The sequence below is a fragment of the Myotis brandtii genome, unplaced genomic scaffold (assembly GCF_000412655.1).
Source record: "Myotis brandtii unplaced genomic scaffold, ASM41265v1 scaffold47, whole genome shotgun sequence".
Lineage (NCBI taxonomy): Eukaryota > Metazoa > Chordata > Mammalia > Chiroptera > Vespertilionidae > Myotis > Myotis brandtii.
Window position 1 is genome coordinate 1054164 of NW_005367952.1, and position 6920 is coordinate 1061083.

Here is a 6920-nt window from a genome sequence, read left to right on the forward strand (position 1 = left end):
TTTTTTACAGAGAGGAAGGGAGAGGGATAGAGAGTTAGAAACATCGATGAGAGAGAAACATCGATCAGCTGACTCCTGCACACTCCCCACTGGGGATGTGCCCACAACCAAGGTACATGCCCTTGACTGGAATCGAGCCTGGGACCCTTGAGTCCACAGGCCGATGCTCTATCCACTGAGCCAAACTGGTTAGGGCAATTAATTCCCTTTTAATGTGCATGAATTTCGTGCACCAGGCTACTGAGTATTACCTCTAAACTACCTTTAATTTCTCCCTATCACTCTCAGCTTGATTCTTTTTTTTTCTAGATCCTAAAACATAGAAGGAAACTTAAGTTTAAGCATTACCACTGGTAAAGAAAAAAAATTCTCTGTAGATACCAACCTTATAACCCACACCCAGTCTGAAACTATTTATATAAAAGTCCTTAGGAAGTCATTTGTGTAATGTAGTGGTTCTCAACCTGTGGGTCGCGACCCCCTTGGGGGGTGAATGAAACTTTCACAGGGGTCGCCTAAGACCATCCTACATATCAGATATTTACATTACAATTCATAACAGTAGCAACATTACAGTTATGAAGTAGCAACAAAAATAATTTTATGGTTGGGTCACAACATGAGGAACTGTATTTAAAGGGCCAGAAGTTTGAGAACCACTGTAATGGGTCAATAAGTGTGTGAGAGCTGCTCCCACTAAAACTGAATACGGTGAATCTACCGCCCATTGGAAAAAAACCTTAAGAAATAAAGGCATATTTTATGAATAATCAAAACATATAAATAACAATACATGCCACTTAGTAACAATAAAAGCTAACTATTTAGTATATTTTCCAGTATTTCAGTTCTCTTTCTGGTTTAAATGACCAATTTAAATTCTGTAGGTGGTTGGAATAGTCTTTCACTTATTTTCCTAATCCTATTGCATGCTTTATCATATATTTTGATGGAGTACATGTATGTGTGAGAAAGTATGTGTGAGGATGTGTGTATGTGTGCATTTGTGTGAGTTCAAGAGAGACCGTTTCAGCCATAAACACTTTTCACTCATTAAGTGCCCTATAATTATAGCAAAATGATTTTGTTACAAGCATATTTTTGAAACTCAAAGTGGGGTTCTTGGACCAGTAGCATTGGCTTCAAGTGGAAATTGTTAGAAATATAGGATTTTGGTGTCTGAACACAATGTACTGCATAAGAGTCTCCATTTTAACATGATCCTCAGGTTATTTCTGTGCACATTACATTTTTAGTAGTACTGCTCTAGAGCATGCTGCTACCGCTGTATCTTGGGTTATTATCACTGTTATAAATCTTTCTCTTTCTCTTTCATCATCTGGCATTTTGAACAGCGTCATACTATATTGTCCTGTCTGGGTTTTCTTTAGACAGTGATATCTATGTTAGCAATCCCAGTATTCCTGCTTAATCTTGTTTCCATTATCACTGTCACAAATAGCACTTCTCTTGGGCACCTTCCCTTATCAAGTGGAGTTTCAGGTTTCAAAGACCCTTTATTAATATTACCAGATATTGAGGTCATTCATCCTGATCCTATTGATTAAGATCAAACTCATATAATCCTGTGTGTCTTAGAACAGGCTGTTTATCTACAGGTACCTAGCCTTTTTAGTTAATTCCTTTAAATGATTATCCCTCTTTGACAAGAAATAAATTAGTATTCTTCCTATCTGGTTTACTATTTCTATTTTTAATGTTTTAGTTCCCATTTCTCTTCATTTTAAGCTAAACAGTATTTTTAAAAAATATATATTTATTGATTTCAGAGAGGAAAGGAGAGGGAGAGAGAGATAAAAACATCAATGATGAGAGAGAATCATTGATTAGCTGCCTCCTGCACACCCCCTACTGGGAACTCAGGCAGGTGCCCTGTACGGGGATGGAACCCAGGACCCTTCAGTCTGAAGGCCGACACTCTATCCACTGAGCCAAACCAGCTCAGGCTAAGCTAAACAGTCTTTGGCAAATTACAGAACTTCTCTTTGTGCCATGCCTTCATATTTGGCCTGGCCATACATTTTGTTGTGAGGGGGCAATGAACTCTGCCAAGTACCCAGAAAAGCACTTCCCACACAGCTGGCTCTCAAATATGCCAGCGCCCTCTCCCTCTTCCCAGGTAGAGGTGGAACAGGAAAAGCATGTCTGTTTCTCACACTCTCAGCTCATCCTGAACTGCTGCCTCCTTGGAGACAAGCCCCTGCAGCTCAGCTTCATCCTGGCTGCCCCGTCCAGGTTCTGTAAGCTGTTTAGGACCCGAGGACCTTTAATCACTGAGGTGGTCCCTAGCTTTCCTGAGTTCTGAAAGGTGGCACTTATGTAGGCTTAAATTTTGTTTTTCTTCCAAGACTTCATAAAAATAAGGGGATATGACCAAGATCTGCCTAAGAGTGTCATGAGAAAATTACACATTTTTACATTTCCTTTTCTAATATGTGCCATCAGTTCCTATTTGACTCTTTTGTGCAGAAAATTGCTTTTCTGAGGCAAGGGTGTTTGTTCTTTAACTTACTGATCAAAGAACAATAGACGTTGAGAAAGATTGGGATGATGGTGAGTTCAGGAGTCTATTTTATCACTAATATATTTTAATTATGCCTTAGATACTGTACATACAGAGATGATTAGTCAAATACCACTATTCTCCTCATGGAGCTTAAATTCATGTGAGGAAAAAAGATAATTAACAAATTAAAAGACAAAAGTTATCACTTTAGGGAGTGATGAATGTTATGAGAAAAATAAGATAAGGTAATGTAATGAATTTTATGCGAAAATTGCCCCAATTCTCTAACTCTTCCTATATCAGTGTTCTCTGTGATGTGGCTTTGTAGTTCCTCCCAGCAGTAATTATGGTCTATTTGTCCACCTTTTGACTCTGGGTTGTCTTTGTGACTTGTTCTGGCAGGAAATATGACAGAAATGACCAGTGTCAGTTCTGTTGATGGGCCTCAAAAGCTCTCTAGTGCTTTCAATAGCTCTTTTGGAACAAGCCTTAACTTACCTGCTATATAATGAGAGACATATGGCCCAGACACCAGCATTAACCATGCATCAGTCAGCCAACCACCGGATATGTGAGGGAAGTCCCCCTAGACTCGTCAGTCCCCCAGCTAACATACCAGCTGATGCAGGAAAGAACCTTGCCAAGATCAGCTGAGCCTGCCTGGCCCAGACCCTCAAACCCACAGAATTGTCCAGAGACCTGTGGGAAATAATGGATAGTTTCTGGTTTAATCTTCTGAATTTTAGGGTGGTCTGTTAGGCATCGACTGATAACAGATAGAGATGATATACTAGAAATAACTGGGAGAGAGTATGGATGTTAGATAGGGTCTAACAGAGAAGGGCTGCTGTTTGAGTCAAGAAAGAAATGACAGGAAGATGTCCGCCATGGAGACATTTGAGAGGGGTCCAGACAATGTACAGCAAGGACCACGGCACTAAGGCGGTATTAGAGAAAGTCTGTTAAAGAACAGGGGAGGCCAGGTGGCTTCAGAAGCACAATCAAGGAGGAGCTCAATAAAAGATGCCACTGTTGAGATAAGCAGATATCTACTCACGTGAGTTACTTAGGCTTTTTCTGAGGAGTTTGACTAGTCCAGGTATAAGGAACATAAATTAAAGAGGACACATATACTTAAGACCAAATCATTTTCTTGGAGTTAATGGCAGCTACTTGTGAGTCTGACTTAACTATTGTGAATCTATCAATAAGATGGAGAACATATTCCTTTGCAGTATTACAGAGACATAAAACTTCAAGAGCACATTTAATTCCAGAGATAAAGATCTCTATGGAGTTATAATTTGTTTAGATTAAAAAGACAGCAATTTGCAGAGGCATGCTGTGCACGGCTCCCTCTCCCTGACTTAAAGTTTGGCATCATTAACATGATCTGGGTGATGTGATTATGGCTGATGATGCAGTTGTTGTGAGTCATGTCATGCAGTCCCTGCTGAGAGCTGCACAGTCTTATTTCGGGAGGTTGCCTCACTAAACTCAGCTACCTACATATTAATCCTCAGCAATTAGAAAAGAATAATTAATGCTCTCCAAATTTGTCATATGACCTGCAATCATACATCTTGCATGGCTGAAAGGCCGTATTTAACCAACGTATATCCATAGGAAATCTCAGTGCAGGATCACAGCTGGGAAGTCTGACTGAAATATCAATGTGGGGAGACTCCAAAGCAATGTGACTGCTTTATGGCAATGGATCGCGTTGTTTTAGAGTCACAGGAATACTCAGAGATGGAGTGCACGGATAACTATGAAAATTACAATCCCACCTTCTAAGTTTCGCTTCTACAGCCTGAGGGAAGCTTTCTGGTCACGAATTCAACAAATACTCATCCGATCTCTACTAGGGGGCAGGCACCAGAGGAAAGAAAAACAGAAGTTTTGTCTCTTCAGAATCTAGTTGGTGGAAGCATGTAAACAGGTCATTTTTTTAAATATGCTAATAACATTCATATAGATGTAGGTTGCTACCAGTCTAAGGAAAAATCATTTTTATTCAATTTGTTTCATCTTTAATGCATAACAGAATACAGGTATATTTTAAATTTATATTACCATATACTATTTCTGAATTCTTTTAGTATAATAGGAATATTAGATGTACTTCTTAAGTTTGGCAAGAGACTATCATCCTTGCTGCCAGTTTTTAAAAGAATATTTAAACTTTAATCAGTCGTTTTTCAGATCCTTGACAGAAATTAATCTTCAATTATGCAGTCCTCAGTTCTTATCAAATGCCCAACTGAGAAAAATGACAATGAGGTAAGATACTTTAAGGGACATGAAATATATGCCCTAATATAAATGACCAACATCCTTTGACTTATTATCTAGTTGGCTTCTATAGGACATAATTATTCATTATTACGATGCCTCTGAATAATAATCATCATTTCTCTTTGGAAAAGTATGGATCTCATGAATATTTCAATGATTTAATTATTAAGCATTAGCAAATAAGTTGTCAACAGCTTAGGAATGAAATACTTTAAAAAATGTAGTTACTCATTTGCTAAAGCTTAACCTTTTTTCATAGATTTCAAAATGAATGTCATTAAGTGACTAACTAGAAGAACCCTTCTAGTAAAACTGGTTTCAGTAAAAATACAGAAATTTCCCACTTGCCTTGAATACTATTATATTCAAAGCCACATGATGACTAGAAACACTATTACTTTTGCATTGAGGCACTGGCTTCATGTAGTGTGAATGCATTTGACTTGGTGCCGGTGTCTTCAAGCAGTGGGTCTGAATGTGTAGCTTCAGGTCAACAGCATCAGTCACCAAGGAGTGTTAGGTCTATTTATGGCCTCCATCTGATTGATACTGATGAATCAGTATACTTGATTGAATCTGATACTTTGGGATGGATCCCAGCATTATGTGTTTCACAGACCCTCCCCGTGATTTGATGCACACTGACATTTGAGAACCTTCTGCTGATTCAGCTGAAGAGCATCAATGCATGTGGGCATCCTAGGAGATTATAGAGATGAACAACAGACAGAAAACAGTGAGAGTGTAATCCATCTTAATTTCAGGAAAGCTTTCCATATTTTTCTGAATTACAATCCAAAAGTAAGATCATCACTCAATAGAAGATAGATGAATAAATATTTGCCTTCAAGGACATAGTTAGGATCTACTCCAATTACTTACCCCCAGTTTTCCTTTCTCAGAATATGTATGCTACTTAATATGCCCCCCACTCTATGCTTAACCCTGTACTAGGCTAAATTCTAGAATTGACTTGTGTCCTAGATATAAAAGTCAATCTAAAAATTTTAGTACCAGAGCAAGTACCTTATTCCCCTTCTCTCTCGACTTTGCTCCATGTTTCAAAATATTTTCCTGAGAAATTCTTATACCTCATTCTTTTTTTAAAAAAAATAATACTTTTTATTGATTTCAGAGAGGAAGGGAGAGGGAGAGATAGAAACATCAAAGAGAGTGAATCATTGATTGGCTGCCTCCTGCATGTCCCACACTGGGAATCTAGCCCACATCCCGGGCATGTGCCTTGATCAGGAATCAAACTGTGATCTCCTGGTTCATAGGTCGATGCTCAACCACTGATCCATGCCAGCTGGGCTATACCTCATTCTTGATGATGTGCCTGGAAAGAGACTGGCTATCTCCACATTCCTGTGTTTACCTTTAACGTACTTTCTTGACGTAATTTATTTACATCCACATAGCAGCCATTTCTGAAATACTCATTTTTAATAAATATCCAGGATAATTTTAAAATCTTAATATCTACAACCTTAATTATGTCTGAAAATTTCCTTTTCATGTAAAACAGCATATTCGTAGGCTTAATGTCAAGAGGCAAAGTGCAAGGGGGTCAAAATTCAGCCTACTACATACCCATTGAATGCCAAGTGCCATCTAGAGCAGAGAATTGGGCATGGTGCTATGTGAGCCTGGGTGAGCCTGAGAGAGAGGAAGGCTATGTCTAAAAGGGAGATGGAAGCAGGCTCTAACAATGGGAAAACAGCCACTGAAGAATTATGAAGACAATTTATGTTTTCAATGGAAAGCCAGCAAGGAGCCATCTTTTATAAAATGTCACAGGCACAGTCCTAGAAACTGCTATACGCTCCAAATTTAAGGGGCAAGATATCTTGACATCTCTGGGATGACATGGAAAGCCAGCAAATAATATAAATAAATTCATAAAAGGACCATCCCTCTACCTGCCTTATAATTTTGCTATTTCTTTGTCTTACCAACTCCACATATTAAAGCTTCTCAAACAGAAATTGGAGTGGGAGAGTGAGGAATATGCTATTTAGTTTGCAAAAAGTCTCTGAAGAAAGAAATCATGCCACATCCTTATTAACTTCCTTAGTAGCTTTTGCAATACAAT